Source organism: Patiria miniata, unplaced genomic scaffold (assembly GCF_015706575.1).
Source record: "Patiria miniata isolate m_02_andy unplaced genomic scaffold, ASM1570657v1 HiC_scaffold_10, whole genome shotgun sequence".
Taxonomy (NCBI): Eukaryota; Metazoa; Echinodermata; class Asteroidea; order Valvatida; family Asterinidae; genus Patiria; species Patiria miniata.
In genome coordinates this window covers 17,378,661-17,404,526 of record NW_024037048.1, presented here as the reverse complement: position 1 = coordinate 17,404,526, position 25,866 = coordinate 17,378,661, and the positions used below count along the sequence as shown (strand labels likewise).

The 25,866-nt window shown below is 37.5% G+C and overlaps 1 long non-coding RNA gene across 1 annotated transcript; it reads right to left on the bottom strand.

Moving 5' to 3' along the window:
- Window positions 1–1,679: 1,679 nt before the first annotated feature.
- On the bottom strand, window positions 1,680–25,866 carry LOC119739136. Its single transcript, XR_005272538.1, has 2 exons — window positions 25,719–25,866; window positions 1,680–1,719 (listed from the first exon to the last, which is right to left on the bottom strand). It is a non-coding gene; the product is annotated as an uncharacterized LOC119739136 (long non-coding RNA).

Here is a 25,866-nt window from a genome sequence, read left to right as displayed (position 1 = left end):
TCCCTGAGCTCAGGGAACAACACAAGATCCGGCCCAAGACCTTGACACAGTGCATCCTCATAAATCAGGCACACATTTTTGCCATATAGCCTCAATCCTGCAAAAGCCTACATTTTGCAAATAGGATTTTGGAGGATTTGGGAAGGTTAGCATCAATGATGCTTCAATTTTGGTTCTTACCTGGATTGGGCTGAAGGTATTCTATTGTCTTGTTCACCAAATCATCCACTGTGTGACCTGCCACGTCAATTTTCTAATGAAATAAAAAATACATTACCCAAAGACAATGAGAAGAATTCAATCAGCATAAATAATCTCAAGCAATATTTACTAATACTACATGTGTTACAACTTTTTTCGCTATGGCAGGAGAGATTCATACCCTGGACTCCGTTGCGTGTACACAACAGAGTCCAACCTGGGCTAGGACTAGGGCTAAGTTACACTTACAGCAGACAGGGCTCTGGAGTGCTCTGAAACGTGCAAAACAAAACGGGCAAAGACAATGTCCTCAGTATTTCACCAACCAAGTTTGGAGACTCAATTCAATTTTCAAAGGAGATTTTTCTTCAATGTTTTGCACATGAGAGGGAAGTCAAGTGATTTCAAAATGGGACTAAATACTAGACTGGTACATGTCCAACCATCATGACCATATGGTCCAACTATTTGAAAAGACTGACCTCTTCATTCAGTGTCAATAGTCTGGTGGCTTGACTACGGAGAAATGTGTAGTAAATTGAGACTAGTTCCCGCTTCATGCCACATGTTTCTTTAATTCTTTTGGCATGGTTGATTGATGCAGTACTGAAGCTGTGTTGGACTGGTTGTTTCAGGTGCCAGTCTTTTTTCTTGCTTTGCATGTTTTCAATACCATAAGTTTTAGGACTCTCATACACAGTATTGAGAGTCCCAAATTTTCGGACTACACTTACAGTAGTCCGAGTAACTTGGACCATGCTTGGACCCAACTTATCGTCTTTTTAACATTCAGATTTCACCCTCAAAGTGGCTTCCCAATTACTAGATAGGCCACCTGAGGTACAAATAGACATCGATGATTAAAATGGTTGTACTGAAGTTTACTTACAATCCGGAAGAAAAGTGAAATTTCCCGTTCAATTCTGAGAGCTCCCCTCGTGATCATGAACACATTAAATTTCCGACTCGTGTTAATGTTTGAACGACGTGATGTAGTCTTCATGCCCAGCGTATATTCAATGGTCCCCATATCCCGAGTGCGATTCCGTTACCGAGGGCAAAGCATCGATTATGATAATGAGTAGACTGGATCTCGCTTGTGAACACAAGTGGATTTCAAATGGTATAAGACAATCGGGAACTAGCTTGAACTGGTTTCCGCCCATAAAAGCTGTCCTAGTTCCCGACTCTCTATTAGGCCAAAAAAAAAGAATATGACTCTGCCGTTTTCTTCATATCATCTCAATGAAGGACAGTCATTGCAAAAATGATGATAAGACATGAATCTAGAACTAAGAAACATTCCCAATTTCAATGTTAGGAAATACTTCAATTTTCTTGACTCACCATAGACTTTGTACCGCTGAAGTGACGTCAGGTTGCAACATTCTTTCCATGTCAGCTGCCCATTGGAGATCAACCTGCTATCTGTACTGCCATCAATTGCATCATATGCTGCATTCATTTGACTCTGTGTCTTGCATCACTGGCTGCTCATGGCATGCACGTCATCAATTTCTATTAAAAACCGTAGGATACAGGCAGAAAGGCACTCTTATTACATAAATAAAGCCATAGTGAGTTGCTATTTGCTGGACGTGTACTAAAGGACCCTAGCCCGAAAATTAGGGACTGTCCTAGCCCCATAAATGTGGCCTATTTACTGGACTGCCTCCGTAAACATAGGCCACACATCCACATGTACAAAAACGTGTCGACTTTGCCAAATTTAGATTTTCACATTTAGGCTTAGTTTGTAGGTTTTTTTTGCTTTAGAAGCATACTCACCCTCTTTATAGATAGCTTGAGTAACTCCAGCTGACATGCTCCATATTCATTCACATGTAACATGTGAATGAATATGGAGCATGTCAGCTGGAGTTACTCAATCTACTTTATAGGCTAGTCAGAAAGTGCTGCCTTTTTCAGATGTCTAATTTTTGTGAAATTTCATGTTGAAATTTTGATACGCAAACGTGTAAAAATGAATCTGGAAATTTCACGAAAAATATAGATCTGAAAAAGGCAGCACTTCCTGATTAGCCTATAAAGAGGGTGAGTATGCTTCTAAAGCAAAAAAACCTACAAAGTAAGCCTAAATGTGAAAATCAAAATTTGGCAAAGTCGACACGATTTTTGTACATGTGGATGTGTGGCCTATGTTTACGGAGGCAGTCCAGTAAATAGGTCACATTTATGGGGCTAGGTCTGTCCATGCAAACTCAAGTCAAAGTCATACTGACATTTTTTCCACCAGCCAAGCGCCAGCATACTAATGTAAGTCAGAATGAGACAAAACTATACGTTCACGTAAGTGTCTTACTATGCTGATCTTGAATAACTGCTGCTAAAGAATCTTGTATTTTTTTCTGAAATTTACCTTTCAAAACGAGTTTACTGTAGTTAAACGTGGATCACGTAGATATTTTCCCATTTGGTAAACTGGCGCCATCTGTCAACTGATAAAAGAACTGCGCCCTCTATTGATTCAATAATTAGCATCTTCTATTGATAAGATGAGTGGCGCCCTCTAGTGATCTTTCCCGTTTGGGGCGAACAAGTGGGGCGAGTTGGTAAGGGGCGAGTTAGTAACTGTATTGTCAGTAGAGGGCGCTGTTATGTTTTTCAATAGAGTGCGCTATTTATTGGATCACAAAATAGCTGTTTATGTATATCAATAGAGGGAGCTGTTCATATTTTCAACAGAGGGCGCTATATCGGACAAGTATAATGGCATAACCGGAATTAAGTGATCAGTTTAGAGTTGCTTGCCCGTGCTATTTTTTTTAGTTTTCACAATGAAAAATACATTTTGTTTTTACTTTTTTTTCTAGAATTACAAAAGCTTTGCACTTTGTAGTGAGACATCTATCGAAACGATCCGCCCACGTTTAATTATAGAATGTTGACCTTACCAAAATTTCGAACTATTTAAAGGGAAGATACAACATTTGCAAACATCAAAAAAACAAAATGATCAAATTATCACGAAATACCTTACTGAATTTTTAGGGACTGACAGTCTAAAGCATCCTTTGAAATTGTGGCTCCTGGTGTGCTGACATTTTCAAGAAAAACTGTATGTTTCCAACGCTGGTCGGCCGACCAGCGTTGGAGAAAACTGGCTTAAAAAAAAAAAACTATTCCTAATTTTTTATATTTAGTTATTCTGACTTTTCTTCGCAATTGATAACACAGCTGTGAAGGGGTACAAGCCAGTGCTAGACTGATTCCCTGACCTTACAATTCCCCAATGTGTATTAATTGCTCCATTTCATCTTAAGTGGGGTCAGGAACCAGACTACAAGAACATTGTTGGTTTTCTTGGTTTTTCCAGCATCTACAAGCCCAAAACGTGAAACAAGTCAGTTTAACAATATTTTCTATAACACACTTTTCCTCCAAATCCATTTATTTCTGAAAATTGCAGCAAAAGCAAATGTTGTACAATTCCCTTTAAGAGCCCAATCAATCCCGCGAATCTAAATTAGAAAGCTTATAAAAAAATTTCTCTGACGGCGTGAAACGTCCGACAGCGAAATAAAAAATCAAGAGGGTACATTGTTTAACCGAGTATAACAAACAATGCGGGTAGAGCTTCTTTAAAAGCCTGAACTTTTCACTGAAAAGAAACCGTGTAGTGTGCATGTGACTGTCGCAAAAAAATGACACCTTATTTTTAAAGGTCAATTAAAATGTTAACAGTATTTGGATTGATATGATGAAAGGTGATTTTAAGTGTAATGCTATAGTCTCATAAACAAACCAAATCCTTCATGGGCAATCATAGATATACTGTGCTGGACAAGCTATTTCAAAAATTAAGTAATGCATCGAATTGAATTGTGGCCAGATGACTGGTCATGACAAATAGACAAACAAGACAGAAGATTGAGACAAAATATTGTTTTTCTCCCCATCGGCAGTGTCCTCCGTCAACACGGAGAAAAACCTGGCTATAGGCTGCAGTCACAGTCCAAACAGAACATTTGCCTCACTTTTGCACAGAAATGATAGTCAAGCTGGACACGCTATCACAAAAATTAAGTGATGTATCGAATTGTATTGTGGCCAGATGATTGGTCATGACAAAGAGACAAAACAAGTCAGAAGACTGAGACAAAATATTGTTTTGCTTTCCCTCAACAGTGTCTTGTGTCGCAACACGGAGAAAAACTTGGCGATCGGATGCAGTCGCAGTCCAAACAGAACATTTGCCTCACTTTTGCACAGAAATGATAGTCAAGCTGGACACGCTATCACAAAAATTAAGTGATGCATCGATTTGAATTGTGGCCAGATGATTGGTCATGAAAAGCAGACAAACAAGACAGAAGAATCTGACACAACATTGTTTTGCTCTCCCACAACGTTGTCTTGTGTCGCAACACGTAGAAAAACCTGGCGATGGGCTGCAGACGCAGTCCAAACAGAACATTTGCCTCACTTTTGCACATAAATTATATTCCATCTGGACGTACACTCTATCTCAGAAATTAAGTGATGCATCGAATTGAATTTTAGCTAGATGACTGGTCATGACAAATGGACAAACAAGACAGAAGATCGAGACAAAATATTGTTTTTCTCAACATCAGCAGTGTCTTGCGTCAACACGGAGTAAAACTTGGCTATAGGCTGCAGTTGCAGATCCAACAGAGCAATTGCCTCACTCTTGCACAGAAATGATAGTCCAGCTGGACACGCTGTCTCAAAAAATTAAGTGATGCATCGAATTGTATTGTGGCCAAATGGCTGGTCATGACAAATAGACAAACAAGACAGAAGATTGAGACAAAGTATTGTTTTTCTCCCCATCAGCAGTGTCTTGCGTCAACACGGAGTAAAACTTGGCTATAGGCTGCAGTTGCAGATCCAACAGAGCAATTGCCTCACTCTTGCACAAAAACGATAGTTCATGTAGACACGCTATCTCAAAAAAATAAGAAACGCATTGAATTGAATTCTGGCTAGATGATTGGTCATGAAAAAAAGACAAAAAAGGTAGAAAATTGAGAATAAAAATTATCGTTTTCTCTGCCTCTACAGTGTAAACACAGTTATTGTATCAACTCAAGATAAACACATTGCATTGAAATGAAATTACCTCTAATATTTTTCCATGATATTTGACAAGAGCATCTTGAAAATTGACAGGAACCGCCAACGAATGAATGCAAAACAATTGAAGGAATTGGCATTGTGAGGACAATCCGTGTTATTTTTATCGTCAAGCATCAATTTCTTCCGAAAGAGGGCGCGCTAGACAAACACCGCTCACCGCGCACAGACTTCAGTCCACTATCTTGTTTCAATCTCGTTTTGTTCTTGTTCAACGAATTCCCATAAAAATATACTCCTGAATGTGATACATTATGACGAATTATTGGTCGGAATTTCACTAAAATACAATTTGCAAATTGTGACTTATCAACCGAACCATATAGTATTTTCTGTCATTTACGATATGTTCATTCGAACGTATTTTTCAGGTTTAACACACTAAATTGTTTCGCTCACATTATTTTTGTTCTTTGACAAATCCACTAGAAATTGTACTGGCGATCGTAACCCATTATGAACAATTACTCAACGAAATACTGAGTGAATACGTCCAGTGTTCCATGAGATATTGCCCGAACCATGAGTGTCTTCTTTTTATTCAATACCAGTTCGTGTTGACTCTGCGTGTAAGCAGTAGCGACCACTGTGCATGTGGTGCGCCCTCTATTGACAGATTAATCCGCTGGGTACAGCTGTCTCTGTGCGAGACAATCAGAAAGCTAAGAGCCTTGTTGGAAAGAGTTTGGGTAAAAAGAGGAAACAAAGGAACCTCTTGGAAATTTCTTTTCTTCTCGAAAAGGAGTTGTGACTTTTTTGCCATGAATGTTGCTTCATTTGGATAATATTTTTCAGGTATAAAACATTAAATTGTTTCGATTTCATTTTCTTTCTTGTTCTATGAATTTTGTACAAATCACTTTTTACTCAATACTATATAGTTGTACGTTAAGCATGACTGGCACCGCAAGCCTGTTAAATACTGCCAGACAAAATAGAGATTATCGGCGCCAATATAGTTTTTTGTAACACCGACAAAACTGCACTCCCAATTGAAGTCACGGTGTCCAGAAAATCGTCCTTACTATTAAACAAAAACACAATCACACATAATGTCACACGATAACTCAAAATTATTTGTTACATTGCATTGGAATTTTTCCTATAGAGGTTGAGCATGACAGTCAACACAAGCATGATAAATACTGAGAGAAAACACACAGATTATCGGCGGCAATATAATTTCAGTAACACGGACAAAGCCCATCCAAAGTGAAGTCACGGCCTCCAGAAAATCGTGACACCTACGCCACACGATTGCTCAAAAACTAGTTATTTTATGGGATTGAAATTTTGACTAGATGTAAAGTATGACTTGCAACATTTGCCTGTTAAATATTTAGAGAAAATCATGTGTTGTTTTGGAGTGATCATTTGGAGTTTGTGGTCATCATAGACAACACCAACACCACACATGCTTTTATGTGTTCACAATACAACGACGCTGTTTAGCACTTTTCTCCACTACAGCCTGTGCCAAGAATTGTCGCATTTCATACGCCTCCCATTTATTTATCTGTCATCTGAAATCAACGCAAATTTTTCCCTACAAGCACAGAGAAGTATTCTTTCAGTGAAAACTTTTTTAAACGGTTTTTTTTTTAAGTCGAAAGAAGTCCGTGATTCTTATCTTTCTAACTAGACTGGGGTTTAGATCTTTACTAAAGACTGAAGAATTTCATGTATATTTTTCAGTGTATGTCAACCTAAGACTGCTTATGGTTTGTCGCAAATAATTATAAACGTTTAAAAGGAATTCCTAAAACTGCGTTTTATTACTTGTCTTACTTCCATTTTGCTCCTTGAACCATGTGTACATTATTATGCAGTCACTGTGTTTACTAATGATGATACAAATGTAGAAACATATACTGACAGATAGGTCGAGCCTCTAAAAAGATACCGATCTGACACTGTCATAACTTTGTCTATTGTAGATGTATGAAACGTATCTGAGATGATTCGTTTAGGTTCTTCCTTCGATCTTGAAACACAAAACAAATTTATATTAATTTCTTCCTTTCAATAAAAAAACCACAACCGAGCTATGGTAAGTTGAACAACTTTTCCAGTTCATATAGTTTGTGCTGCATGTTTTGTTTGAACACTTGGTAATATCTCTCTACTTGGGTTTTCTAGACGGTATTTTTGTCTTGTATACAGAATGGTGCCTCCCGGTTGAATTCACACACACCTGACCTTTTCTGGTGCACGAGCCGAAAAAAGACGCGGCGCGTCATTTTTCGGCACTCGCGATTTTCACGCAAAACGCCGTGATTGCGCACAATCTCTGAAGGACGTTACGTCACAGACGTGGGTCGTAGGTCTCTCTGTCTTCGCCAGCAGAGTCTTTGCCAATATCTACGATCTGCCCCCCCCCCCCGTCTGTAAGAATTGAAGGACGTACAATACACCAGTTTTGTGTAGACGAGTTCATAACGAAATGTTCGGCATTTCATAATTTGGACCAAATAAATTATTGAACGTGTACATGCTAACACGTTGAATTCTAAAACCCATTACCCATAAACTTAAAATAAAATATTTTATAAGACTTCAAATAATTTGAAATAACTTAAGAATAATTGGAGATGTTTAAACCATTTGAAATAGTCACTGAATCCGAATTAAATTACAACACAAAATATATGATATAACAAAATATTATCAAGAAATTTCGATATTCAATCGTTTATACATTAACCTGAACACTAATTATTTCAACCATAAGAAATACATTTCAACATTCACGATTCGAAGCCCTTATCTTCAAAACAAAATACATAAATATCGTATTTGTTATACCATTAGTATGGCTCCCTTGCATGGATTGCACTTCCTCCAAGGGAGGAACGTCGGGGTGCTTTGTGACTGCATTTTCCAACCTCATACAAAAGCTGCTGCTCTATTTCGGATACTTCTAAGTACATTTTTCCATCTTTACTGTTTTACTGAATCAAATTTTTTTTATAAGATGGAATTTTTTTTAATATAGATCATTGGTTATTAATATACAAACGTTTTAAATGTAACTTTTCTTTATTTATTTTGTCCATTTTATGCGGAAATAATTAGCAATCCAGCGAAGAAATTGCAATATTAAGACTCCAAAATATAACATTCGTTCAAGGAAGGAAATACTGAAGTAGGAGACGGACATAACTTTTTATGTGACTTTTTTATCCCTTTCCAGTAAGCAATTATCCGCGTTATTCCGTAATTTGCAAAATAGCCACAAATTTGTGGCATTTTCACCATAATCCACCGTATAAGAAGTGTTTGTTCTGAAGTTAGTTGCATTAAAAGATCTGTCATATTTATCAGTCTTGTACCCATGGCTTTCATCTTAATAGAAATACCATTTTAATTTCGAGGCCATAATAGTAAATGTTTACCAAAAACAAAAACACAAAAATGGTAAAAAGAGTGACTTTTTTATAAATTTCTTTAAAAAAAATTCGTCATGTTGTATCCCCTATAACACTGCATGAATCTGGATAGAGGTATCTCTTTTTTTTCAGTCTAATGCTCTTTAAAACAAAAATGGTTCAGATGTATAGTTTAGTATCCATATGGAAGGTTATTATTTCGTTGACGATATATTGATTTTGGCTACAATGACTCAGCCTTCGGTTCAGTTTTACTGGCAGCAAAAAAATATCCAATTTCTGTCCACGTCAACCTGTTGCGAAAGCTTAAAAATGCCGGTTTTTCCCCCGGATGTGTTCCGCAATCCATATCTTTCTAGAATTTTCTCAGCCTCGGAATTTCTCACATCTGGAAATTCCCAGGCAGTTAGCATTCCAACAAAACAAAGGTCCTTTTTTTGTGCCATCGTTGCGCAAACATTTTTTCCCCAGTTTATTTATGGCGTGGTTTTTGTCTACTATTGCTTGTGTCACGTTGGTATCACGCGCTGAGCTCATGCCTTTCGTCCAATCAGCGAACGCCAAGTATATGGCGCCACTGCGCACTTGAACTCCTAATAAATCATGCATTTGGCGCCAAACAAAATAATGGTTCTCGCAACCACATATCAAAAAAATTATCATCTTTATTCCAAAAAAGAGCAAAAGAATTACTTAGATACCTAGAATTTGGGGTATAATAAAAAATCTATGCTAACACACTTTGCCTTTGAAGAAATGAATAATCTGAATCCGACATTGATACAGCATTAAAGACACAGATTTGTCTCATGCAAAAACGGAAACAATTTCAATTTCTTAAAAACACTTTTCACGTAAACTCACAATACTTGACTGCATTGAAGTTGCTGTTTTCGACATTTACTGTTTAAATGCCAAAACTGACGCAAATTTAAAAAAGAAATTAAAAAAGATTGAACGCGCCGAATTGCGCAAAACGTAGTCAGGTTCCCCGACCTGACAATTTCCCCCGACGTCTACACGTCTAAATTGTAGGTCAGGCAGCCTCCGTGGCTAAAAATAAACATGACGACATTGACGGCCCTTTTTCAAAGCTCGACTTCGTTTCCGAATTCGCTTTATCACATAAAGCTTTTAATGTTCCGATAATTTTTTTAAAAATAAATCATTTGCTTCATATATCATACAGTTTAATACTTCTGTAAAAAAACATTGACTAATTTTAACCTGGAATCTTCAAAGTTGGACACCCAAACAGCACTGTTAGCAGGCGGAGCCGAATTGAGACCACGCCGCGTTTTGGAAAATGCCGGTAACGGTCGTCAAATTCAAACTAGTGCATGACGCAGCAAAAAGTTCGCCCCTCGTATACGATCCGAGTGCAAAATCGTCGTTGAATTTCAAGTTTTCTAAATAAAAGCAATGGATATTAATTATCAACTAGTTTTTTTTAATTTTTTAATAAGCAATTAGCAGTTAATAAAACATATATTATACTCGGAAATACTCTGACACTATCCGATTGTCGACGAAAGAATTCGGCAAACTTCGGACAGTTTCGGAAAAAGGAGGAATTCCTCCCATTTAAGTCACGTGATGTATTTTGTAATACATTGTATTACCGGAGTCTACCTGACCTAAGATTCATCAGGAATAGTCGGAATCTTTTGGTCTGGGAACCAGACTACGCAAAACGATGATCAACAAAATGTAGTGGAACAAAACGGAGCATTTAATATCGCTTTTTAGGCCCTAATTGATCGTGGACTAATGCTGGCTCTGAAAAGCCAACCACAAATTTGATTGAGGAAATAAAATAATTGGAAATCACAAGTTCATGGGGAATATTTCGTTTCCTTTACAGTGTTCCATTTCCGTGTATGTTTAGCCATGATAGCCTGGCCATAGAGAGGTCTGTTTACTCATGGGCTGGCGTGATGTGGTTCAAAATAGCAGCCAAAAAAGTTCGGGAAACTACCCTCGATGAGCAATAGGCATACAAGTTGGCAATATTTATGACGAACAAAAGCCCAAGTTCACGTAATCATAAAGTGGGTTCATCCCCAGGGCAACGGCATTGATATTATAATTAAAGGTTGAACCCGGCAGACCCAGACGGCACAAACACCTGATTTATTCCGAACCATCTCGCGTGCTTCCTCCCGCCGGATCGCGTCAACATGCCATAAACATCAGCGGGAGGGTGCATAATGAGAACAGCCAAACATTCGACACCTTTGGAGCTGTGTGACACAGTGAGAAATTTTGGAATCATAATGGCGTCAACGATACTTGCTGGGGAGCTCTTGCGTACGACTTTCTGTACTTTGGTACTGTTGTTTCCTGGACAATTGTGTGTACGGTAACCCGACGTACCCAGATTTTTAAAGAGGAAATTGCCGACCTCAAACTTGTTAGTGCCATATTTGGCAACTATATGTGCGTTATTAGTTTAATTACACAAATGAACAGGTTAATTAAACATAGCACCATTGAAGGTACCTAAAAGTAAACATAACAGCATAGAAGACCGACAGACGAACAGAAAATGTTACAAAATAAACATATTTGTCTGGAAATTTTTTTGTTCTGGAAATTTCATTGATCTACATGACGCCCCCATGAAATGTTCCAGCGCCCCCCCCCCCCCTGAAAAATTCCTGGCTACGCCACTGACATTACATACAGGGGACGAAGTTGGAAAAGAAACACGCATCGCGATATCGGAACGCTTGCGCGTAGTTCAGACAAGTCAAAAGATCTATCTTTCTTTTTTTTCTTTTTTTTTTCTTTTTGCCATGGAAAGTGAATTTCGATTTTCAATTATTTAGCTTGACCCACCCACCCACAATTTGGAAAAAAGATCGAAATTTTAAAACATTGAAAATTCTGAATGGCCCCTAAAGTACGACTTGCAACACTTGCCTGTTAAATATTTAGAGAAAATAATTTTCTTGTATTGGAGTGAAATTATATCTCCTGATTGGTCGTTATATAAAACACAACACTTTTGAATTTGAAGAGGAATAGTTAGAAGATATAATTAATATATCCCGAAAATGTAGTGTGTTCAGCGCAAAAAAAATAACTGGCGGTTTAGAGTGAACTTATTTGATGACAAAAAAAAAAAACGCTCGGTTTCTGGAAGATAACTCAAGAAATACATGTTGCATGGAATTGATATTTCGTAATTGTTTAAAGTTACAGATTACAAAAATCTGTGTAAAAATGGAGAGGAGTTGTCTAGTAGTAAAATAAATATAGCAAAAAATGCGTTGTATTAAAACGGAGAAAAACTGCCTCATTAAGTCAGCTTTAATTTTCTTTCAAAAGAGGGCGCGCTTCACAAATAGAGGTCACCACCGTAAATATTTGTTGTCAACACGAGACACCTAACTGAAGTCAACGTTCGTGACACAAAAACAACACACTCGGTTTCCAAACAATAACTCAAGAAATACCCAAAGACGTTGAATATGGAGAGCAATTAAGTGAGTTAAGCACGAGAAATAGAAGACGCAATTAAGTCAACGCTCATGGAACAAAAACAAAACACACTCGTTGTGGAGTCGATTACTCAAGAAATGATTGATGCATTGCATTGAAATATTCCATAGTGATTTAACGTGCTATATCAATCAAATCTCTCGAATTTGGATATGAATTGTTCCTCAATAATAAAAATAAGCAAAGACAGTGTGGCGTGTAAACGTGAAAAATACAAGGCGAATTTGAGTCAACCTTCATGGAATAAAAACAATACCCTGTTTGTGGAGACAATAACTAAAAAAAACATTGATTTATTGGAGTGAAATTATACCTCCTGATTGGACGTTCATATGTAACACAACCGGTTCGAATTTGGAGAGAAAGCATTAAAAACTTAAATTAATATACCCCAAAAATGAAGTGTGTTAAGCACGAAAACTAAATGGCGATTTCGAGTCAACTTTCATGACACAAAAACAACACACTGGGCTTCAAAAAATAACTCAGGAAATATCTGTTGCATGGAATCGACATTTCGTTAGTTGATTAAATGTGACAAATCACAAAAATCTGTTGAATTTGGAGAGGAACCGTCAAATAATAAAAGTAATGTAACGAAATCTTTTATTTCAAGTATTCATACGTACGCGGGTATGTATACACGCATTTTGAAACAGTGCCCTCAATAGTCAGGTAGCGTCTAGCCCAACCCCCTCCACCCCTGCTTTTCCAACTTTCAAAGTTGATGGTTCCGCAAATATTAACAAGAGATTGCCGCTGCTGGTCAAGAGGAGTAACTGTAGCCTTACCACAATGTCACCCTGATTAGCGCCGGTAGTTAACCTAGTGGCGAAACAGCGAGGCGTTCGGAACGGAGACTAGACATAAGTACAGTCGAGTGAGTTGCAAGCGAGGTTTTGAAAATCCCGGCTTCATTCCAATACCGGATCCAGCTCTATTGCCAAGCTGCATGCCCGAAGGCGGTATACAGAACAAAGCCGGAGTTTAGGAAACCCCGGTTTGTCTCATGACCTCGGTGACTTTCGGTCGTTTTGTAAACAAGGCTTCGTGCCCGGTTCGGAACAAAGCCATGTAAAGCCCCTAATCAGACAAGTGGCTTTGTCATTTACTTGTATGGTATGGTCCCACTGGTATGGGGGAGGGGAGGGGGAAGGGGGGCATGTGGTCGTTCAACTGTCCCACCCCACCCCCATCGTCGCTATACGTCATTGCTTCAGAGATTATTATAAATCGAGGTGGTTCGCAATACAGAATGGCAAATTCTGGTGTGATTTGTCCGGATATCACCCGGGCTAGTTCAGGGTGAATCGTACGCGTTATGCGGAGGCCACGAACTAGCAAATGTAGGAAGTCTGGTCGTTCCATACAAGCCTTTCTCGTTGATATAGGGGGATCTTAAATCACTTTACATGCTATTTTGGAACTGTGTCATTACTTTAGGTAGTGAACGTTTGCTTTTTAGGTCCATCATCACCGGTCATACATTCTAACATTTCTGGAAATGATTATTCGAACTGGGAGATATTCAAGTGTAAAAACCTTTTCCACATTTAGAAGGCCACGATTATACACGGGCCGTATATGATGCGTAAAGTTCATGGAAGTTTATTTAACTGTATTTTATTTCCTCAAAGTCCCAATCAAGGAGCAAAGCCTACCTCAGGGGCATAACTACGGGGACACGGGGCATATACCCCCACCACCTGTGGAAGCCGGCCCCAGCCCCCCCCCCCCCCCCCGACCCCATTTTGAAAACCTGAATTAAAACATTAACTGTTGTAATAATACGTTTATTTTGCAGTTAGTGCATCCTTTGAAAAAAATAACGCACCCCAGGTGCCTTACCCTAAGTAAGACCCAAGTTTCTCCGCTGGCTTGAGTACGATTTAATTCCTCATATAATCCAAAAGTTATCAACACAATTTAATAGACTGAAGCGCCAACTGTGCATTGAATGAATCACGGCCAGTGTATACGTCACTTGTCTATCCACCAATCACAGTTTGTCGGTGACAAGTCGGTGACGACAAGTCGGTGACCACAAGTGAGTGGTCTGTGACTGACAGGTTGTGTGTGTCAATCATAAATTCCATATTTGGATGTGTCACCGACATCCATACAATATCCACCAATAAGAAGCGGCCATTTCAATCTCGGTGACTAGTTTTTTATGGTGACTATATAGCCTCAACGACATTAACATTGCTTTCATATCATTAATATGAAGCGAGTCGGTGATGTGTGATTGACAGCGCACAGGAGCCATGCAATCACAATCCAGGTCCGAGTTTTTAGTCACTGCTCAGGAAATCGATGGCACTATTTAAGACATGTGGGGCCGTCCACCCTTCACATCGACCACCGGTCATCAACACCTTCGGACGACAACCAGAGAGAGAACTGACTGCAAGAACAAGATTTTGCTCGGTGAGTGTTTGAAACAATCATTTTTCCTCTGAAGAAATTTGTTGTCTTTTTCACAATGAGTTTGAATCATTGCGGGATTCAGATTTTGTTGAATGTTGCTGATTCAATGATTCTCCAAACAACGAGCTCGGTAGTAGGCTTGATATTTCCTCGTCTTTGTGTGTTTGTGAAATGTGGTAGCTTGAGGACTGAATTTTTTTTATGAACAAATGTTCAATTTCGTTTTACTATGACTCTGATACACGTTTGCTAGCAGCGCGCTAATTCCGATCCAGAAGTTGTGCCTTTTCCCAACGACCACTTTGGAGTTGATAAAGTATCGCGATGATTTAGAAATGTGTTTGAAATTAACTTGTTCAGACGGGCTTTGTTTGTGCATAACATGCACTAATCAAAGCGCGTCTGAAAGAGTTAATTTCAAATACTTTTGTAAATTATCGAGCTATTTTATTTCAGCTCTTAATGTAAACAGTTGGTGCGGATGCAGACCACGGTTTTGTGAGGTCAAATGTCAAGGCAATAAAAATGAGGAATTCCTGTCTGGCAATATTTCCGCTACTACTTCCATTGTGCACTCTCAAAAATAAATTGTCCAAATACTTACTGGTTTCTTTACTTCTTGAACAAAAATCATTTGGCTTCTTGTCGATATGGATAATGCACTACGAAGTCACATTTATGGACTTTTTTTTATTTAGGTTCGACTGTTAGGTTGGACTGTTTTCTGACCGCAGTTTTTCGCAAGTATAAAACATCAAGTTCCCTGCTGTGATTCAGAACAGTAAAGATGTATTGATCATTCAAAATAATATTTCAGAGGAACTACAAATCGGTGTTGCACATTTTCGGTTTAAAAAAAAAACAAGGCTCGCAAAACCTGGACTCTTTATAACCTGGCCAATATTTTTGGCACGATCAAGCACACTCTTACTTTTTGCCTCCCTTTTTTCTATTGACTTTATCGTTTAAATTTTCAAACATGAAATCCTAGTGCAATGTACTCACATTATTTCCGGATATCACTCAAACTCAATCAGAATGAAAAGTTATGCGGAAGTTGGTCACGGAAGAACGTATACAGGTATCCGGACATCTCAAAATGCCGGTCTTATTTGTGTTATTATTTGTGGATATTCTCAGTGCCTTTGAACTTTGTTGTTCAACTGGCATTTTGCTATAGTTCACAGTGCGCCATTCCGGTTTCATCAAGTTACTTTTAAGCATTGCAGGATAAAAGTGTCACTGGTCAGAATAGACTAGAGGGCGCAAATACAAACGCACTGGATCATGATGATGCACACAGTTTTATACAAGTTCAATAGCTGGATGCATTATGTAGAATTCATGGATAGATTTGATTTCTGGAGAACGCTTTTGAGATAAATAGTCAACCCAAATTACATTTTCACTGAACAGACATTTTTTAGCCGTATTGTACTTGTGGAATTCAGCTATGCCTCCCCACCAAACTCCAAGTTATCTCCAAGAGGATTTTTAATGACTCATATTGTTGTTGGTATTTTTTTCAGCCAGCAATCCGCTCAAGTGTTGAAGAGTGCTTCTGCGAGAGAATTCAAGAACTGTGCTTAGGTGAGTGTCTGTTGATATTTTCTTCATTCAAGCATCAGAATAGAGCAGTGATTTGGTAGGAGACCGTTCCTTTTTTCTATGCATTGAATCTTTTTGGTCAAAATTAGAAACCAGAAAACGTCATTCAATTACCTCTACGAAAAATATCATCCTGGCCATGATGGTTAGGCTTCTCAATTTCCCTTCTTAAAAAATATCCTCCAAGCCATAGTCTCCTCAATTATCCCTTCTAAAAAATCCTCCTAGCAATGATGGTTAGTCTCCTCAATGATCACATCTAAAAATATCTTCCAAGCCGTAATGCTTTGTCTGTTCAATAATCTCGTCTAAAAAATATCCTCCAAGCCATGATGATTACTCTCCTCAATTATTATCCATTCTAAAAAATAGCTTCCAAGCCGTGATGGTTTGTGCGTTGAATAATCTCTTCTAAAACAAATCCTCCCATTCATGATAGTTAGTTTCCTCAATTATCCCTTCTTAACAAATATCCTCCAAGCCATGATGGTTTTTATTTCAATAATCCCTTCAAAATATTCCTCCTAGCGGTGATGATTAGTCTCAACAATAATTCTCCCTTTAGAAAAAAATCCTCCTAGCCATGATGGTTAGTCTCCTTAATAATTATCCCTTCTAAAACAATATCCTCCTATAGCCGTGATGATTACTCTCCCCAATTTTATCCATTCTAAAAAAAATAGCTGGTAAGCCGTGATGGTTTGTGTGTTCAATAATCTCTTCTAGAACAAAATATCCTCCCATTCATGCTGGTTAGTTTCCTCAATTATCCCTTCTAAAAAATATCATCCAAGCCGTGATTGTTAGTCTCCTCAATTATCCCTTCTAAAAAAATATCCTGCAAGCCATGATGGTTTTCATTTCAATAATCCCTTCTGAAGAATACCTCCTTGTCATGAGTGTGAGTCTCCGCAATTATCTCTTCTAGAAAATATCCTCCAAGCCATGATGGTTAGTCGCTTCAATTATCTCTTCTAAAAATATCCTCCAAGCCATGATGGTTTTCATTTCAATAATCCCTTCTAAAAATATCCCCTAACCGTGATGATAAGTCACCTCAATTATCCCTTTAAAAAAAATCCTGCTAGCAATGGTGGTTAATCTCCTCAATTATCCCTTCTAAAAATATCCTCCTAGTCATGATGGTTATAGTCTCCTCAATGATCGCATCTAAAAAATATCTTCCAAGCCGTGATGGTTTGTCTGTTCAATTATCCCTTCTAAAAAATATCCTCCTAGCCGTGATGATAAGTCACCTCAGTTAGGCCTATCCCTTAAAAAAAACCCTCCTAGCCGTGGTAATTAGCCTCCTCAATTATCCCTTTACAAAAAAATGTCCTCCTAGCAATGATGGTTAGTCTCCTCAATAATCACATCTAAAAAATATCTTCCAAGCCGTGATGGTTTTTATTTCAATAATCCCTTCTAAAACATATCCTCCTAGCCGTGATGATTAGTCTCCTCAATGATCAATCCTAAAAAAATATCTTCAAAGCCTTGATGGTTTGGCTGTTCAATAATCTCGTCTGAAAAATATCCTCCAAGCCATGATGTTTTTTATTTCAATAAGCCCTTCTAAAAAATATCCTCCTAGCCGTGATGATTAGTCTCCTCAATTATCCCTCTCAAAAAATATCTTCCAAGCCGTGATGGATTGTGTGTTCAATAATCTCTTCTAAAAATATCCTCCAAGTCAAGATGATAAATTTCCTCAATCATCTCTTCTAAAAAAAAATCCTCCGAGCCATGATGGTTAGTCTCCTCAATTATCCCTTCTAAAACAATATCCTCATGGCCATGATGGTTATATAGTCTCCTCAATCATCCCTTCTAAAAACTATCCTCCAAGCCGTGATGATAAGTCTCATCAATTATCCCTTCTCAAAAAAATATCTTCCAAACCGTTATGGATTGTGTGTTCAATAATCTCTTCTAAAACATATCCTCCTAGCCATTATAGTTAGTCTCCTCAATTACCCTTCTAAAAAAAACCCTCCTAGCCATGATGGTTAGTCTCCTCAATCTTCCAAGCCGTGATGGACTGTGTGTTCAATAATCTCTTCTAAAAATATCCTCCAAGTCAAGAAGATAAATTTCTTCAATCATCTCTTCTAAAAAAAAATCCTCCGAGCAATGATGGTTAGTCTCCTCAATTACCCTTCTAAAAAAATACCCTCCTAGCCATGATGGTTAGTCTCCTCAATGATCATTCCTAAAAATTATCTTCCTAGCCGTGATGGTTTGTCTGTTCAATAATCTCGTCTGAAAAATATCCTCCAAGCCATGATGGTTTTTATTTCAATAAGCCCTTCTTAAAAATATCCTCCTAGCTGTGATGGTTAGTCTCCACAATTATCCCTTCTTAAAAAATATCTTCCAAGCCGTGATGGACTGTGTTTACTAATCTCGTCTAAAAAAATATCCTCCAAGTCAAGATGATTAGTCTCCTCAATAATCCATTCAAAAAATATGCTCTGAGCCATGATGGTTTTCATTCAATAATCCCTTCTAAAAATATGCTCCTAACTGTGATGATAAGTCTCCTCAATTATCTCTTCTTAAATATCCTCCTAGCCATGATTGTTCGTCTCCTCAATTATCCTTTCTAAAAAAGAAAATTAGCCTCCTAGCCGTGATGATAAGTTTCCTCAATTATTTCTTCTAAAAAAATATCCTCCAAGCAATGATGGTTGATCTCCTCAATTATCCCTTCAAAAATGTCCTCCTAGCCGTGATGATTAGTCTCCAAAATTATCCCTTCTAAAATATTTCTTCCAATCCATAATGGTTGTCATTTCAATAATTCCTGCTAAAATAATTTCCCCTCAGCCGTGATGATAAGTCTCCTCAATTATCTCTTCTAAAAAAAATCCTCCCCGCCATGATGGTTAGTCTCCTCAATTATCCCTTCTAAAAAAATATCCTCCAAGCAATGATGATTAGTCTCCTCAATTATCACTTCTCAAAATATCCTCCTAGCCATGATGGCTAGTCTCTTCAATGATCACATCTTAAAAATATCTTCCAAGACTTGATGGTTTGTCTGTACAATAATCTCGTCTAAAAATATCCTCTAACCATGATAGTTTTTATTTCAATAATCCCTTCTGAAAAAATATCCTCCTGCCGTGATGATTAGTCTCCTCAATTATCCCTTCTCAAAAAATATCTTCCAAGCCGTGATGGTTAGTCTCCTCAATTATCACTTCTAAAAAATATCCTCCTAGCAATGATGTTTGTCTCATCATTTAGCCCTTCTAAAAATATCCTCCTGGCCATGATGGTAAGTCTCCTCAATTATCACTTCTAAAAGATATCCTCCTAGCAATGATGATTAGTCTCCTCATTTAGCCCTTCTAAAAATATCCTCCTGGCCATGATGGCTTGTCTCCTCAATTATCACTTCAAAAAAATATCCTCCTAGCAATGATGGTTAGTCTCCTCATTTAGCCCTTCTAAAAATATCCTCCAGGCCATGATGGCTAGTCTCCTCTATTACTATTCTAAAAAATATACTCCTCTGGCCATGATGGTAAGTCTCCTCAATTATAACTTCTAAAAGATATCCTCCTAGCAATGATGGTTAGTCTCCTCATTTAGCCCTTCTAAAAATATCCTCCTGGCCATGATGGTTAGCCACTCAATTATCACTGCTAAAAAAATATCCTCCTAGCCATGATGCTTACTCTCCTCATTTATAGCCCTTTTAAAAAATATCCTCCTGGCCATGATGGTTATATAGTCTCCTCAATCATCCCTTCTAAAAAATATCCTCCAAGCCGTGATGATAAGTCTCATCAATTATCCCTTCTCAAAAAATATCTTCCAAACCGTTATGGATTGTGTGTTCAATAATCTCTTCTAAAACATATCCTCCTAGCCATTATAGTTAGTCTCCTCAATTACCCTTCTAAAAAAAAGCACTCCTAGCCATGATGGTTAGTCTCCTCAATCTTCCAAGCAGTGATGGATTGTGTGTTCAATAATCTCTTCTAAAAATATCCTCCAAGTCAAGAAGATAAATTTCCTCAATCAACTCTTCTAAAAAAAATATCCTCCGAGCCATGATGGTTAGTCTCCTCAATTACCCTTCTAAAAAAATACCCTCCTAGCCATGATGGTTAGTCTCCTCAATGATCATTCCTAAAAATTATCTTCCTAGCCGTGATGGTTTGTCTGTTCAATAATCTCGTCTGAAAACTATCCTCCAAGACATGATGGTTTTTATTTCAAGAAGCCCTTCTTAAAAATATCCTCCTAGCTGTGATGGTTAGTCTCCTCAATTATCCCTTCTTAAAAAAATATCTTCCAAGCCGTGATGGATTGTGTTTACTAATCTCGTCTAAAAAATATCCTCCAAGTCAAGATGATTAGTCTCCTCAATAATCCATTCAAAAAAATATGCTCCGAGCCATGATGGTTTTCATTCAATAATCCCTTCTAAAAATATGCTCCTAACTGTGATGATAAGTCTCCTAAATTATCTCTTCTTAAATATCCTCCTAGCCATGATTGTTCGTCTCCTCAATTATCCTTTCTAAAAAAAAAAGTAGCCTCCTAGCCGTGATGATAAGTTTCCTCAATTATTTCTTCTAAAAAAATATCCTCCAAGCAATGATGGTTGATCTCCTCAATTATCCCTTCAAAAATATCCTCCTAGCCGTGATGATTAGTCTCCAAAATTATCCCTTCTAAAATATTTCTTCCAATCCATGATGGTTGTCATTTCAATAATTCCTGCTAAAATAATTTCCCCTCAGCCGTGTTGATAAGTCTCCTCAATTATCTCTTCTAAAAAAAATCCTCCTCGCCATGATGGTTAGTCTCCTCAATTATCCTTTCTAAAAAAATATCCTCCAAGCAATGATGGTTAGTCTCCTCAATTATCACTTCTCAAAATATCCTCCTAGCCATGATGGTAAGTCTCTTCAATGATCACATCTTAAAAATATCTTCCAAGACTTGATGGTTTGTCTGTACAATAATCTCGTCTAAAAATATCCTCTAACCATGAAGGTTTATATTTCAATAATCTCTTCTGAAAAAATATCCTCCTAGCCGTGATGATTAGTCTCCTCAATTATCCCTTCTCAAAAAATATCCTCCTAGCCATGATGTTTGTCTCATCATTTAGCCCTTCTAAAAATATCCTCCTGGCCATGATGGTAAGTCTCCTCAATTATCACTTCTAAAAGATATCCTCCTAGCAATGATGGTTAGTCTCCTCATTTAGCCCTTCTAAAAATATCCTCCTGGCCATGATGGTGAGTCTCCTCAATTATAACTTCTAAAAGATATCCTCCTAGCAATGATGGTTAGTCTCCTCATTTAGCCCGTTTAAAAATATCCTCCTGGCCATGATGGTTAGCCACTCAATTATCACTTCTAAAAATATCCTCCTAGCCATGATGCTTACTCTCCTCATTTATAGCCCTTCTAAAAAATATCCTCCTGGCCATGATGGTTTGTCTCCTCTATTACTATTCTAAAAAATATCCTCCTCTGGCCATGATGGTAAGTCTCCTCAATTATCACTTCTAAAAAATATCCTCCTAGCCATGATGCTTACTCTCCTCATTTTATAGCCCTTCTAAAAAATTCCTCCTAGCCATGATGGTTAGTCTCCTTATTTAGCCCTTCTTAAAATATCCTCCTGGCCATGATGGTTTAGTCTCCTCAATTATCACTTCTAAAAAACATCCTCCTTGTCATGATGTTTATTCTCCACAATGATCACATGTTAAAAATATCTTCCAATCCATGATGGATTGTCTGAACAATAATCTCGTCTAAAAAAATTCTCTTACCATGATGGTTTTTATTTCAATAATCCCTTCTAAAAAAATATCCTCCTAGCTGTGATGATTAGTCTCCTCAATTATCCCCTCTCAAAAAAATATTTTCAAAGCCGTGATGGATTGTGTGTTAAATAATCTCTTTAGAAAAAAATATCCTTCAAGTCAAAATGATTAGTTTCCTCAATTATCTATTCTAAAACATATCCTCCATGCCATGATGGTTTTTATTTTTATAATCCCCTCTAAAAAAAACAACCTAGCAATGATGGTTTGTCTCCTCAATTATCCCTTCTAAAACAATATCCTCCTCGCCGTGATGGTTAGTCTCCTTAATTATCCCTTCTTAAAAATATCCTTCAAGCCGTGATGAGTCGTCTCCTCAATTATCCCTTCAAAATATCCTCCATGCCATGATGGTTTTCATTTAATAATCCCTTCTAAAAATATCCTCCTAGTCATGATGGTTTGTCTCTTCAATTATTCCTTCTAAAACAATATCCTCCTGGCCATGATGGTAAGTCTCCTCAATCATCCCTTCTTAAAAATATCCTCCAAGCAATGATAGTTAGTCTCCTCCATTATCCCTTCTTAAAATATCCTCCTGGCCATGATGGTTTGTCTCCTCAATTATCACTTCTAAAAAATATCCTCAATATCTTCTCATTTGAGAGTAAACGTATGCACAACTTTTGCTTATCGTAACTGGATACCGTTTCTTACACTCGCAAAAGAGTGTGCCCGCCGGCACACTATTTTGAAAACAGCAAAGCCTTCATTTTACTTATTTTATTTTACGCTTAATCAGGCGGAATAATTTTACAGGTTGTTTGAAACCAGTTCTATTGTGTGTACTTTCTGTACATTTGCGAATGATCTGAATTAATTTTAACTTGTTTAACTACTGGTGTTTCTCCCGTGCGTGAGTCTAGTCAGGGCCGTTGATGAACGAATTCCTACCGGAATAAATAATCAATCCAAACCACATTTCACGCACGCGACAGAGATTTTTTTGCGGCGTTTTACTGATACAATTCAGCTATGCCTCCCCCACCATCCCGCAAGTTATCTCCCATCTGACTTTCAATGACTCGTTTTCGTTGGTATTATTTTCAGCCAGCAATCTGCTCGAGTGCTGAGGATTCTTTTCGTGATAGAATTCAAGAACGTTACATTCAGGTGAGTATCTGCTATTTGACATATCCTCACACAACTGTCAGAATTGAGCGTTTATTTAATGGCAGACTTTATCTTTTTGTGTGCATCGATAAACGTTGTTGTCAAAACTGTAGCAGAAAACGTTCTCGAATGACATTTATCATTAATATAGGTTTTCCGATCGAATTTTTCAAATGTGCATTCAAAATCAATTTCCTTTATTCAAAGTAAGGATGCATACCCCTTGCTATTCAAAATAGATTTGTTTCTCTTACGAATTGTCCATGTGTATATGTGTTTTGTTTATTAAGGTAAAAACAACTACTTTGATCCGATTTTGGGCGTCTGCATGCCAAAGGAATTTTCATTTTTGCGCACAGTTGAACCCGCCCTGCGAGAAGCGAATTATTGTCTGACAGCCAATAATTTAAAGTTTGTGAAGCAATAATTCAGTAACTAAACTTTTGTGGATTTTTTCCGTTCCATTACTCATTCAAAAGTAAATATATTTTATATTTTTTAGAAAAATAGCAATTGAAATTAAATTGTGGAGGTGAAACTCGAAAATAGTACGGGAACTGCATCTTTAAAGCAATGTTGATAAAACAGACACTCAAACCGTTGCTAGACATGCCATTTTTTTGTATAGCAACACCATTGAATTTAGATTTTATTCTCAAACAATCAGATTCCTCGTCAAATTCACCAGGGTGCCTCGAACTAGCGAAACACGCTAAGTTTAAATGTCATTTTGTTTTATCTGTTCACAATTAGTTTCGCAACAGTAAAAAAATAACTTAATGAAAATAAGTATTGATTGCATCAATTGCTAGTTATTGTTTAAGCGGATAAGTTAGCATGTATATAATGTTATATTCTTAATCATGTTCTCATGTTTTACTAAATTGTGTCCGCAATTACCGTTCTAATTCTTTGTTGTTCGTTGATCACGTTGTTATTCGTTTGTGATTGTTTATAACGTAAGTGAATCATAATATAGATTTCCCATCCCATTTCGCAACTTACTATAAGTTGCAATGTTTATTACTCTTCAAACGGTCGCAATTAGAGCATTCGATTTTGGGGGGATATTTACAACAACAAAAGGCGTGTGGGCAGCATTTTTCGTGTTAAAAAAATAATCGTTCCTATTTTTATTGGAGTTTTCACCGAGTAGGCGTATTTGTTATAGAGGAAGTATTCATTTTCAGCGAAAGTGCAGTAAAATCAGGGGTCATCTTAATTTGGCATTAGCGATTCGCTAAACGTAAATCGTATTGGCGATACGAAGAAAATTTAATAATTCGCTCTTTTTATTTCCACAGAGTGATTACAACAATAAACAAACTGCTCACTTCGGTTTAGCCTACATATACAAATCTGTCTTTTGAGTGCTCAGAGTGTATTTTCTTCAATCACTTTGACACTTTACATTTTAAACTTCTGTTTTGAAATTTGTTAGGCATTCAATATTTTCTTCGAAATAGCTGTAAATTCCTTTATCAAACTTTTTAAAAAGCCATATCATTAATTTTAAATTGTTTTGCAACACTATAACGCATCAAATTGAATTCTCGAGCGGGACTGAAATCCAAAGCGCAAGAAATTCAAGGCACAAGTCACGTTTTGATGCCTACTTTTTACTCGTGAATGAAAATACTCTGAAAAATTGTGAACTTTCGCTAAATTCAACCGGGTGTTCAAAACGCTTGCCCATTTTTTATGCGCATTGCAATATTGAGTAAGCAAGGTGTGACATTTGAAATTTCAATGATTTACTACGGCGTCATAAGTAGATGCAGGCGATTGGAATAAACCTTTCAATAGAAATATTGGACTAATTTCAAGCATCAGGTCAATTTCGTGAGAAATGGAACAATGTGCCATAAAAACGATTTGTGCCATTAAAATAAATGAGAAAAAAATCACGAATTTATATTCATTGATGATAAAATGTTATTCCTTACTAAAGTATAAACGTAACCAGTCTTCGTTTTTTTTTTTCCAGCCTGCACTGAACTCCTTGTGATCTCTTCTTGGACCTGATCTTCAAGAACGAACCATCGAGGTGGGTGTGGTGATGTTTAATTATTCTATCAGGACCTGGGAAGGGGCAAAATGTGCTCCGCCTCCCCCCCCCCAAATACTACAGCTCCAGTGCGTTTCACCTTATCGGCATGCAATTTGGTGACATTGTCATAAGTTTTAGACTAATTCTGCAGCTTATCCGACATCAATATTTTTCTCGAAAAAAAGGTTGCAACCTGATGCCACTTCCGCGATTGTGTACAAAGTTTATGGAGGATCAAGACAATTTTCTAAGTATTTCCTAACAAAAATGGAAATGTTTCTTAGTCCCAGATTCATGTCTTATCATCATTTTTGCAATGAATGACCTTCATTGAGATGATATAATGAAGAAAAAAAGTAGCGTCAGGTTGCAATATTTTTTTCCTTTTTCTCTACTCGTCGCAATTTTTTTACTATTTTATTTAAAAGAAATTCTCACCTTACTTGTTTCAGTTTAATCGTTGTTATCCTGTGCAGAATGAATATCTGCGTGGCAACCGTTCTTTCAATCGCCCTCCTTCTGGGTAACTCCGTCAACCTCCGAGCTTCCGTTACTGGGCCGGTTGCCTCGGACGGTGATGGTCCTG